The 12725-nt window shown below is 42.4% G+C and overlaps 1 pseudogene; it reads right to left on the bottom strand.

Moving 5' to 3' along the window:
* Positions 1 to 12381: 12381 nt before the first annotated feature.
* On the bottom strand, positions 12382 to 12499 carry LOC124557588 (annotated as a pseudogene).
* Positions 12500 to 12725: the final 226 nt, after the last annotated feature.

The raw sequence follows: 12725 nt of genomic DNA, 5'->3' as shown, positions 1-12725 counted from the left end.
TGGGTGCCTCCGTTTGTATACAGTCATTAATATCGGGAATCCACTTCTGTCGGCTATCGTGGACTTATGTGACGGTTTTTGTGACGTCATGAGAACTTTTCTGACGTTTACGGTGGGAGATTTATTTGAGCTTTGGTCAGAACGTAGCACTTTGCAGAGTAATACTTGAAGGGGAACAGGAGGCTAGGCCAGCATAAAGGCCCAGGGTGTGGCAAGATGCCGAAGTGTAGCTACAGCGGCAATTACAGAAAATGCATGGATCTTAAAAATTTTAGGGACCGCTGGGTACTCGTGGATTCGACGAGTCGGTTGTTGACCCTCGTCGGTGATAGATGAGAGATCTTAGCTGCCAAACTGACGCAGATTTATTTCTGTAGTATACGAAATCTGACATCTGTGGTCCATAGGGCTTCGTCCAGCTCTACCGGGTATGGAAAGACTACAAGAATAAGTTCCGTTACTGTGTTTCATCAGCAGTAGCTAACATCTGAATCTGAGTTCAAAAAAATGGCTCTGAGCACTATGGGACTTAACATCTATGGTCATCAGTCCCCTAGAACTTAGAACTACTTAAACCTAACTAACCTAAGGACGTCACACACATCCATGCCCGAGGCAGGATTCGAACCTGTGACCGTAGCAGTGACCGCGTACCAGTCGAGACAACAGGGAAGAAGGAAGTCATAGCGGGTACACAAAGTATCCTTCCCGAGGCATGAAGCTGGCGCCTGCTGCGAAGGCCCATATCTGAACGGTCGTTCAGGAGATTCTGTTGGTACCCCCTTGGTTCACATGGACAATCAGTTGTTCAACAGTTGCGCGTCTATTCTCTCGTACCCATCCCTGCAACCGTCGATCACCTCTGTCATCTATGGGCCGTGGTTCACCACAGTATGCTTTAACCGTGTCAACAAACTAACATTTTACAGACTTTGTCATTTCGGAAACGCTTCCACCCTTGGACGAATGCCAATGACCGTGCCCTTTTGGACGTCAGATAAATGGCTCCGTTTCCTCATTACGACAACGACCTCACTGTTATCCGCGTTCTCCCGACACCCTTTATATGTCTCTACTGATGGGGCCGCCACATGCCGTCTATGAGTGGTTATTGGGCGTTGACGTCGAATATAGGCCGCGATCACATTAATTTCACTGGACCACGTATATTTCTGTATCCATTTGCATCATCATTGGGTAAAAAAATATGTATGAAAGTAGTATACAACTGGAAAACAAGTGGTACACAAGTAACGATACTCTGTTCATTATAAGAATAAAGCTCATGCAAACATGTATTCTTGGACGTTTTCTTAATTCTCATTGGATTTCGTTTCGCGTGGAGCGATAGACTGGGCGATAATGAGGGACAACAGAATTAATGGCGCATTAAAATTGTGAAACGTCTCCTTAGAAACATTATGAATTACTGTGCTGGTAAACCTCTTATGTTATTTGATTTACAAACAGCTGAGCAAAACTCAACGTACTCAAATAGTTTTCTCTTTAGTTATTCTGATCATCACTAAACTGACACACAATATTTTTAGCGCAACGCAGTCTGACTTTCAATAATCCTTACAAAAGAATGGGCCTGACTAACAATAACCTATACCTTTCATGAATCACTTACCTCACAAAAATCTTCGTTACTCAAACTACTGCAATACAGTGAGCGCCAGAACTGTTAGCTAAATAAAAGATTCTAACTACTGAAGACATTAACTACTGATAGGCACAGTTAGCAAATGAGAGATTTTGATAGAGAACAAACAATGTATTTACCTTAATAATGTTCAAAAGTATCATATTTCCTTTTTCTGGCGAACACACGTCCACATCGTCCGCTTATAGTGACCTCTCAAAACTCTGGCATCTCTCTCTCTCCACATCCACCACTGCTGGCGGCTGACCTCCAACTGCGCAACGCTACGCGCTGTTCACATCCAGCTGCCCAACACTACAATAGCGAATATTCCAACAATGTCAACCAGCCACAGACTGCGCACAGCACAATCAGTGATTTTCATACAGAGTGCTACGTGGAGTTACCAACATAAAAACCTAAACAGCCTACTTACACTTGGGCTGGTCCATCTAACCTGCAGTGCTGTGAGCAGCTGCTGTTCAGACGTAAAAACAGACGAGCAAAGGAACAATATAGCTTCGAATATCATTTTATTTTTAAAGAGAATGAAATAATATTCGGCAAAACACCAGCACTACCGCAAGCTTCTTAGGTGACCAGACGGAGAGCGTAAAATGTTTTCCTTTTCTCGTAACATAGCATTCTAATTACAAACAAGAGTGATGAAAATTCCTAACTTAAGCACAGGGTAATTTTTCTGAGCGAGCAATGTGTGATGCAAAAGCATACTGCAGGAATGTCGCCGTACTGTTGAATACTGAAGCCACTGAAGGTATTAATTACAGTCATTCGTCTGGTAATCTCTTAGCTCCTTCCTTATTTGAATCCAAGAAACACATTTCAGTACTGGAACTATCACATGATACGCTGATAACGAGGCCATCAACAATAGAATCCACGAAGCCTCCCAGGTGCCGCATTTTCTCCTTATCTTTTATTACGTGCCGTTCTATATCCCGCCAGCGTTCGCCAGTGACATGTGAAAAAGCTGCGTGCGGTAGTTCCAGTACGTCTGACAACTTAACAGGCTTGTTATTTCTCAGATAAAATCTCTTAACTTGGCTCCAGATCAGTTCTCTTTGGTTCATATTGTTGGTACCGTGACAAATGTAAAAACACAGAATTTGTATGGTGTGCTCGAAGCTGTGAAAATTGTTTTTCGTGTTTCTACGACACTTACCATTTTGATTCGTGTCAGACTACATCTGCGGTATAAAACAATGGGCATTGTCCAAATAAGAGTATTTGGTTTTTAATTTCTGACTTATAAAATTATATTATTATGTATTCTTAATTTAAGCAGCCGTTATTAATAATCTTTCGTAAAATATCGATAATTCAGACTTTGTATTTGGAATGAAAACAGGAATATCGAGTGTGAGATGTAATTGGAAACAAGAAGACGTGCATTTTTCATAAAAAGGTGAATAAAAAATAATGATATAGGTATTTCAAATTGAACGAAAAGAATGACTAACACGGGACCTGATTTAGCGATCCATGAACTACCCTAGGTTATCAAGTTACTACGCTACCGATTTCGCTACACACGAGTATTTGTATCTAAACTGCATCAAACACAGTCTCTCTCAAACCTTCAAAGCCGCTTTTTTACTGTCAGTTTATGAAAAACATTGTCACAACCTATCTCTCGGCAGTTTTTAGCTGTGTTCCACATGCCTGTTTCACTACGGAACAGGAAGAAGCCTCAGCCATTTTCATACTGCCTATTAATAGTGGGACAACAAAAGCACAACAGTACAGAGACTGTGACTGTACACGATTTTTGAAATAGAAACTACATATCTACAGCGTGATCAAGAGAAACGTTGACGGCTGATAATACGTTAGAATATCTTAAAGTTTCACTTAAAGCAACTTCGTAATAATATATCTAATACATAAGTAGAACCTTCTTCCAAGAGCGTAACAACACCAGTGTACATGTGCTACGGCTTCTGACCAGTCACCGCGTTTGTGTTTGTTTACATCAGGTTTATTAAAAAAAATGGTTCAAATCGCTCTGAGCACTATGGGACTTAACATCTGAGGTCATCAGTCCCCTAGAACTTAAAACTACTTAAACCTAACTAACCTAAGGACATCACACACAACCATGCCCGAGGCAGGATTCGAACCTGCGACCGTGGCTGTCGCGCGGTTCCAGACGAAGCGCGTAGAACCGCTCGGTCACTGCGGCCGGCCATCAGATTTATTCTTATGATGAACAGAGATTAGGTACTCTGCTAACGTAAGGCGCCCAATACTATCTAGCAGCCATACGAATCTTTGTGGTTATGAGAAGTATTTCAGTATCCTTCCATTACCGCCATTTCCTGGTATTTTCTTCAAATGTGTTCTTCAGAAATTACACATGGACGGCGTAATATGAGAAGCTTTCCTTAATGTCTCCCACAAGAGACAAGAAACGCACACATACTTTTTGTTGCTGAACGTTGGTATGTCACTTTGTTACATATACTCATCTGCAAGTGTGTAGCATGTATCCACGCCAGAAGTAATGCTGTAAATAAGGCGGCTGAATGACATATTCCGTGAAGAAGGTAGTAGCGACCACAATGTCGTTGTGGCTTCTATGTCAGTGGAAGTTGCAAAAAAATCAAAAATACAGTGTAGAGTTTTCTTGTTTAGGAAAACAAATAAAAGTATCATTAATGAATATCTTCATAGCCAGCTCCAAGCATTCACCGCGGGACACAAAGGAATTGAGCATGTTTGGTCGGAATCTAAAGGTATTGCCCACCACGTGCTAGAGAAGTATGTGCCTAGCAAAAATATAGGGGAGGGAAAGAATTCATCTTGGTACAACAAACATATTAGGAAATTGCTGAGAAAGCAGAGAATTTTGCACAGTCGTTTTAAACGTAGTCACTGCCCCGTTGAAAACAGAAATTATGCGAAATGAAAGCAGCTGTCAGAAGGTCAATGAGAGATTCATGTAACGAATTTGAAAGCAATATTTTATCTGCAGATTCTAACCCCAAAACGTTTTGGCCGTACGTAAAATCTATGAACGCTACAAATAATTCAATACCTTCTCTTGCTGACAGTATGGGTAATGTAACGGATGATGGTAAACAGGAGGCCGAAATTCTAAATCTAGCTTTCAAAAACCAGTTTACGGTAGAGGACTGCAGCACCATTCCCCCTTTCAATTATCGAACAAACGCAAGGATGGCTGACATAGTGGTTAGTGTACCTGGGATTGTAAAACAGTTAAGATCCTTAGACACCAGGAAGGCATCTAGCCCAGACGGTATCCCGGTAAGCATATGCTGACTATTCTACAAACACAGCACCATTCTTATGCATCATCTATCAGAGATCATTGGAATAGCGGATAGTTCCACGGCCCAGGTCATAGCAATCTATAAAAAGGGTAGAAAATCGGATGCACATAATTACCGGCCAATTTCACTGACGTCGATTTGCAGTAGAATCATGGAACACACTTTCTGTTCGGGCATAATGATCTTTCATGACTGTGAGAAGCTCATCTGCAGAAACCAGCAGGGTTTTAGGAATCAGCGGTCATGCGAGACAAGCTGGCCTTCTTTGTGCATGATATACCGGCTTCCAGGTTGATGCCATAATTCTCGACTTTCGAGAGGCATTCGACTCAGTTCAGCACTGTCGCTTACTCCAAAAAATGCGCGCTTACGGTCTATCCGATGACATATGCTGTTGGATAGAAAGGTTTCTAACAGACAGAGAGCAATATGTCGTCCTGAATGGGCTGACTTCAACAGAAACAAGCGTAACTTCAGGTGTGCCCCAGGGCAGCGTAATAGGTCCTCTGCTTTTTACGATCTACATAAACGATCTGGTTTATGGTATTGACAGCGACATTAGTCTGTTTACCGATGATGCTGTAGTCTACAGGAAAGTAGTATCAGACGAAAGTTGTGAACAAATCAATGAGGATTTGCAGAAAATTAATGCTTGATGTAATGACTGGCAGTTATCTTTCAATATTAGTAAGTGTAGCCTACTGCGTATAACAAGGCGAAAATCCCCATTAATGAACAAGTACAAAATAAATGCCCAGTCTTTGAAAGTGGTAACATCCGTAAAGTATGTGGGTGTGACTATTAGAAATGATCTCAAATGGAATGATCAGATTACACAAGTAACGGGCTAGGTGAACTCTAGATGGCTGTTTATTAGTAGAATCCTGAAGCGAAGCAGTCCTTCAACAAAGGAAATTGCTTAGAATACTTTAGTTCGTCCAGTCTTAGAGTATTGTTCGCCTGTGTGGGACCCTTACCAGTTGGGTCTGATTCCAGAGATTGAGAAAGTCCAAAGAAGAGCGGCAAGATTCGTGAATGGTACATTTAGCCATCAGCAGAGCGTTACAGATCTCACTGAAAGTTTGAAGTAGGACACACTTGCAGATATACGACGCGCCAAACGGAAGAGGCTACTCACTAAATTCCGAAATCCGATCTTCACCGATAATGTAGAGCATATATTATTGCCACCAACTTTCAAAACGCGCAGTGATCACCATTCAAAAATAAGGGAAATTAGAGCCCGTATTGAGGCGTTCAGACAGTCGTTTTTCTCTCGCGCGATCCGCGAGTGGAACAGAGGGGGTGAAATATGATTTTGGCGCGAAATGGCTGTGACCACAATGGGACTTAACATATATGGTCATCAGTCCCCTAGAACTTAGAACTACTTAAACCTAACTAACCTAAGGACATCACACAACACCCAGTCATCAAGAGGCAGAGAAAATCCCTGACCCCTCCGGGAATCGAACCCGGGAACCCGGGCGCGGGAAGCGAGAACGCTACCGCAAGACCACGAGCTGCGGACATTTTGGCGCGAATTGTGCCCTCCGCCACATACCGCTTGGTGGACAGCGGAGTATATATGTAGATGTAGATGTAAATGTAACTGATGCGTCTTGAAAATCTCCATTAGCTAACTAAATTAATTATCCAACGTAAAGCAGCAGAAAGTGAATATGTTAGAGTGGCTTTCGTAGATAATTCAAGCACCTTTATAAGATTATGCACTGCGTTCTTACATCACAAGAAGCCATTTACGCTTGTAGGATAGTTCTGTTTTCTCGTTTTTCCTATCCTTGCCCCGTATCATCACGAGGTCGGCACGTTATTCTGAATTTGGCAATGTCAGTGGTAGAGGGTGGCCACATCCCTTTCCTGCCGCCACCCATTCAACCTGGGACGGAACTTTTGGACCCCATCTGACTGCCTCTAATGATATCCCATGTGAAAGTGTGAGAACGTTATCGTAATGCTTACAGATCGTGTGACTGAGGCGGGACGTGGGTACTAGCCCGCTATTCCCTAGTCGGATAAGGGGAACATGCAGGCTGGCCGGCACAACGGCCCTCGTCGTCAATCCGCCTGGCAGATTCGACCGGGCGCCGGCGCGGCACCCAGAATCGCGGAAGCAGAGTGCTAACGCGTACGGACATCTGTGAGGGTCTGCTCATAGGTTAGTACAATGAAGATTTTCAGACGGGACACATGGTACCCCAGTCTCATTTCTATTCCACTGACAGTCGGTAGGCGAAAGAAAGATTGTAAATACCAACTTGTGTGAGTCTGAATTTTTTCTCGGTTTACCGTTGTGGTCCTTATGCGAAATAGAGGTTGATTCTACTGCCCCTGCCGATCTCGTTGTACCTGGCCATCAAAAACCACCAGCGAGATTTTCGGATCCTCTCGCTCGCTAAGCGCAAACTATCAATCCTAAGAAAAAAATGAACAGGGCCTCTTTGTAGGAAATTTAATGATGTTAAATTTTGTTCTAGGATACGTTTCCGCTGGAGGCCACAGTTTTCCGGTTATTCGAGGAAAACGTACAAAATTCACATTTAAACGCACCGCCACCCCCACACCCGCCAGTCAGGACTTTTAGTATACCGTTCGTGGCACTCCCTCCTACCACTGCACAAAAATTTCCGGCTACACGAACTATTCCTGATATTCGGCCCTTTTTAGTCTCTTCGTCGAGCAATTACGCCAGCAGCATCGTCGGCTGTTTCGTTAAAATTATTAATTAAAATGTGCCCGTGAGGGTAATGAAAGAAAAACGAATTTTGTAAACGTTACACTAAGACTAATTCCGCTGACAATTCGATCCAAACTTAACACTTACAAGCGCAGCACTAATGTAGTCAGAAGTCCAACGATGAAATTGTTTACTTTATGTTGTTAAAATTCACTAAATTGTTAGGTAAAATTTACACAAACGTCAATTTAAAGTTTTTGAGTGCTCGATTAAGCTCTTGGCGTAATATGGTCAATCAGTGAATGTAAAAATAGATCGCATGTGGGAAATAAATCGTGCAGTCGCGAATTTTTGTGCAGTGGTAGGAAAGAGAGCCATGAACAACATACTAGAAATCCTAATCGATGCTGAGTGTGGGAGTGGGGGTGTGTTTGAAGGTAACATCTGTAAATTTTTCTTAAATAACTCTAAAACTATGGCCTCTAGCGAGAATGCATCCCAGCACCAAATTTAGCTACATTAACTGTCCTACAAAAGCGTCCTGTTAATTTTTTCTGTGGGATTAATAGTTTTCGCATGGCAAGCGGGAGAATATGAGACTCTCGCGCTTGGATTTTGAAGGCCAAATATAACATTGCAGGTTGCATAAACTGACAACGATAGGGCAGCTGTATGTATTGCAGAAAGTAGTGCGTTTCTTGACATTTTTGGACCAGGGCTCTCGGAAATTTGTGACTAATTTTGTCCGCAATGCACGGCATCTTTCTTGTAACGTGTCCCGCTGTGGCTCGTTGAGGACTTCTGTGATGCTCTCAGGCTGATCAAACAAATCCGTGGCGAATCGTCTACTCTTGAACGTCGTCTGCTGTCAGACACGTTTCATGACATGTATTCACTTGCACGTGGGTAGGCACTTGTCTGTCTCAAATAATCTGTAGTCACTTCTCCACCTGTTAACATAGCTTCTCTTTGGGTGAAGACTGTGACTATATGTCAGCGACTCACGCAGACTTTGACGTGAGCCAGATAATAATTGACCTTGGTGGTTAATGTAGCCGTATGGTCAGAGGGCAACAGGACATTCTCTTCTTGCTCCTGGTGCTGTGAGGAAGTACAGACGCTTTGTCTTGTGATAACAAAATGGGCACATTGAAGCCACTTCGTTCTCGATTATGTTGAAATAGTTCCTGGCTGCATCCTTGCGCTGCATTTGGGTGATTGCACGTTACGTGACTTTCCAGAATTTGGAGCATTAGATTTCTTTCCATGAGATACTTTGCAGTAGTGTTTAAAGAAGGCAAGGTAAGGTGTTTATTTGAGTTAGAACACACGGCAATCAATGCCCAATTTCTGTTCAGTCATCTTAGGTTTCAAGTCGTTATATTGTTGCTCTTCCGCTCATCACGTAACACTTAAGTGTTAATATGAATAAAAAGGTGATTTTCCTGGTACTTTGTGTATGGATTGTCATATCAAGACACATGACTGGCTGAATGGGAATTGCATGTGAAGAATGAGACTTGTATTCAGTTTCTGAACAATAACTTTGGGATCGTTACCAACTTATTTTCCGCTCATTTTGCGTACGCTTTAACTACACTTAAAGCACTGAAGAAATTTGTATTTAAATTAAATTTTCAGCCATCCAGGTAAGTTCACGTTGCTGTTGAACTTCAAGACACGTGCATGCGGAGGCGCAGACTTCGAGATAAATCTATGCTACCACACTAGTTCAATTATTTTCCATTTAGACGGTGTTGTACTATACAGAATGCAAATACATTTGCATCGTACGAGATACGTTTGTAAGGTGTAATTCATATAGTTACACAGTCAGTAGCTGCATGAGATTTGTTGTGGGGAGTGTGGTTTGTTTTGTCTTGGTTTGACTCCTATTACACCTATAGTTATTCCGTTGTGCTATTGAAAAGTTCTTGTCAGTATGAAATTTGTAACAAAGTTAGTCAGGCTGCGTTTATTCACATATTTGTGAGATTTCATACAGAATAGTATGTTTCAAGGCAGTAAAATTCTGGGTCGTAGTCTCTCATAACCCAGAGGCTAAAGTATAAATTAGTGAAAGGCTTTCAATATTCTTCGAAAATATTCTAAATTTTTCGTTAATCCATCTTGGCAGATATCACAGACCGAATAAAAATACTCTAGAGCAGATCAAAAGAGTACTTTTTCAGCGACCTTTTTAGTGTATCAATCAAAATCTTTCGAATTCTTCTGATAAATCTGAGTCGTAGATCTGCCTTCCCCACGGTGAAATTCAGGTGATTATTTCGCCGTAAGTCACTTCGGACGGACGTCCTTCGATACTTGAAGCTTGTGACTGCTTCTAATGTTTGACCTCTGATAAAGCTTTCAAATGATATCGAATCCTTTCATGAATTTACGTGCATAATATTTATTTATGTTGGCAATCTTTGCTCCAGACATTGATTCTCCGCAAGTCTGTCTGCACCGTGTGTCAAGTGTCTGTACACAAGTGTCTCTCCTAGACTTTTCCCTCCTGGGCATCGTGAACAGCAGAGGCACTCTCTCACTACCTCGAGGTAGCCAGGGTGCTATGTTCGGACTGCAATATTTCACAACAAAGTATTATCGCTTTCGAAGCCACTCTGAGAAAGAAATAGCTTAAGGATATGTTGCAACTGATACCACATCGAGTTCTGAAAAATGTCTGCGAAAAAGGAAAACAACACAAATATTGCCCTGTAGAATAGGTACTTGCAAGTGCCCAGTTTCAAGATAATGAGATGATTTGTTTGCCTGTTGTAAACGAATAATTGCTAGGTGTTCATTTAATCACCCCAAATTCCTGCCACTTTGATCAATACAGAAATGATTCTAGTATGAGATTTTCACTCTGCAGCGTAGTGTGCGCTGATACGAAACTTCCTGGCAGCTTAAAACTGTGTGCCGGACCGAGACTCGAACTCGGGTCCTTTGCCTTTCGCGGGCAAGTGCTCTACCACCTGAGCTACCCAAGCACGACTCACGCCCCGTCCTCACTGATTTACTTCTGCCAGTTAGCATCACCAAGTGCTCGTAGCTCCTCAGGCATACATTTTAGAACCCATGTTTTCTACACATTTCCCTACATTCTAAGCTCCAACAACACCGGTACATGTATTCCACTGTCAGAGGTATTGAAATGATTTTCGCTTGTAACTTTCGACTTGTTCGTTTCCGAGCTAGGGACCCGTACCTCAAATGGATACATTTATACTTCTCCGTCATCCTTGACAGTTCATAACATCGTCACGGAATCACCCTGTATACAGGGTGTTACAAAAAGGTACGGCCAATCTTTCAGGAAACATTCCTCACAAACAAAGAAAGAAAATATGCTATGTGGACATGTGTCCGGAAACGCTTACTTTCCATGTTAGAGGTCATTTTATTACATCTCTTCAAATCACAGTAATCATGGAATGGAAACAAACAGCAACAGAACGTACCAGCGTGACTTCAAACACTTTGTTACAGGAAATGTTCAAAATGTCCTCCGTTAGCGAGGCTACATGCATCCACCCTCCGTCGCATGGAATCCCTGATGCGTTGATGCAGCCCTGGAGAATGGCGCATTGTATCACAGCCGTCCACAATACGAGCACGAAGAGTCTCTACATTTGGTACCGGGGTTGCGTAGACAAGAGCTTTCAAATGCCCCCAGAAATGAAAGTCAAGAGGGTTGAGGTCAGGAGAGCATGGAGGCCATGGAATTGGTCCGCGTCTACCAATCCATCGGTCACCGAATCTGTTGTTGAGAAGCGCACGAACACTTCGACTGAAATGTGCAGGAGCTCCATCGTGCATGAACCACATGTTGTGTCGTACTTGTAAAGGCACATGTTCTAGCAGCACAGGTAGAGTATCCCGTATGAAATCATGATAAATGCTCCATTGAGCGTAGGTGGAAGAACATACTGACGAAACTAAAATGGAAATTAAGCGTTTCCGGACACATGTCCACATAACGTCTTTTTTGTGTGTGAGAAATGTTTCCTGAAAGTTTAGCCGTACCTTTTTGTAACACCCTGTATACATACACTAGCTTAGCTCCCGCCGATTCGCTCGCACAGACTATATATTTTTTATTGATTCGAAATTTTACGTTCTTCACAAATGGCAACCCCTAAATTTTTCACGCTAAGCAAGGCCATACAAGCATTGTCTTTTCCGAAAGTACTTCTTACGAAAAAGCGATTCTGCTAGTTGTTAAGCACGGTTTTTGCGTTATTGTGGAAATATTTCCATAGTAACTTTCATCGCATAACGAATATTTCTTTATATCTAATCGAGAAGTGAAATACCAATTTTCATAAATTTAGCTTTAAAATTTTTATAATGTAACGAAATATTTTCTTAAAAATTTTCATCTCCTATTGCTCTTCCTTAGGGGCTGATTTTCCAGAAATACTGAAAGATGTATGTTTTTTATTTCTACCCGAGAAGTCAAATACCAGTAGTCATAGATGCAGCGTTAAATTCCTTTACTATCTCTCTCCTCCCGAACAGGCCATGAGGGCCCAAAGACACCGACTTGCCGCCGTGTCATCCTCAGGCCCCAGGCGTCACTGGATGCGGATATGGAGGGGCATGTGGTCAGCACTCCGCTCTCCCGGCCGTTGGTCAGTTTCCGAGAACGGAGCCGCTACTTCTCAATCAAGTAGCTCCTTAGTTTACCTCACAAGGGCTGAGTGCACCCCGCTTGCCAACAGCGCTCGGCAGACCGGATGGTCACCCATCCAAGTGCTAGCCCAGCCCGACAGCGCTGAACTTCGGTGATCTGACGGGAAACGGTGTTACCACTGCGGCAAGGCCGTTGGCCAAATTCCTTTACTAGTTCTTTAATGATTACTTATTTTCAAGAAAACTTCCCCACAGTATTTTACTCCCTTAGTGGTTGAATTTCAAACATGCTGAAACACGTATTTTTTATGTTCTGGCTGAGAAACCAGATACCAGTTTTCGTGGTTTTAGCTTCAAAATTCCCTTAATAGTGACATACGTTCAAAAAGCCTTTCATCCCCTGTTTCATCCACTTAGGAGTGGA

Source organism: Schistocerca americana, chromosome X (genome assembly GCF_021461395.2).
Source record: "Schistocerca americana isolate TAMUIC-IGC-003095 chromosome X, iqSchAmer2.1, whole genome shotgun sequence".
NCBI classification, from domain to species: domain Eukaryota; kingdom Metazoa; phylum Arthropoda; class Insecta; order Orthoptera; family Acrididae; genus Schistocerca; species Schistocerca americana.
This window is presented reverse-complemented; position numbering and strand designations above follow the sequence as displayed.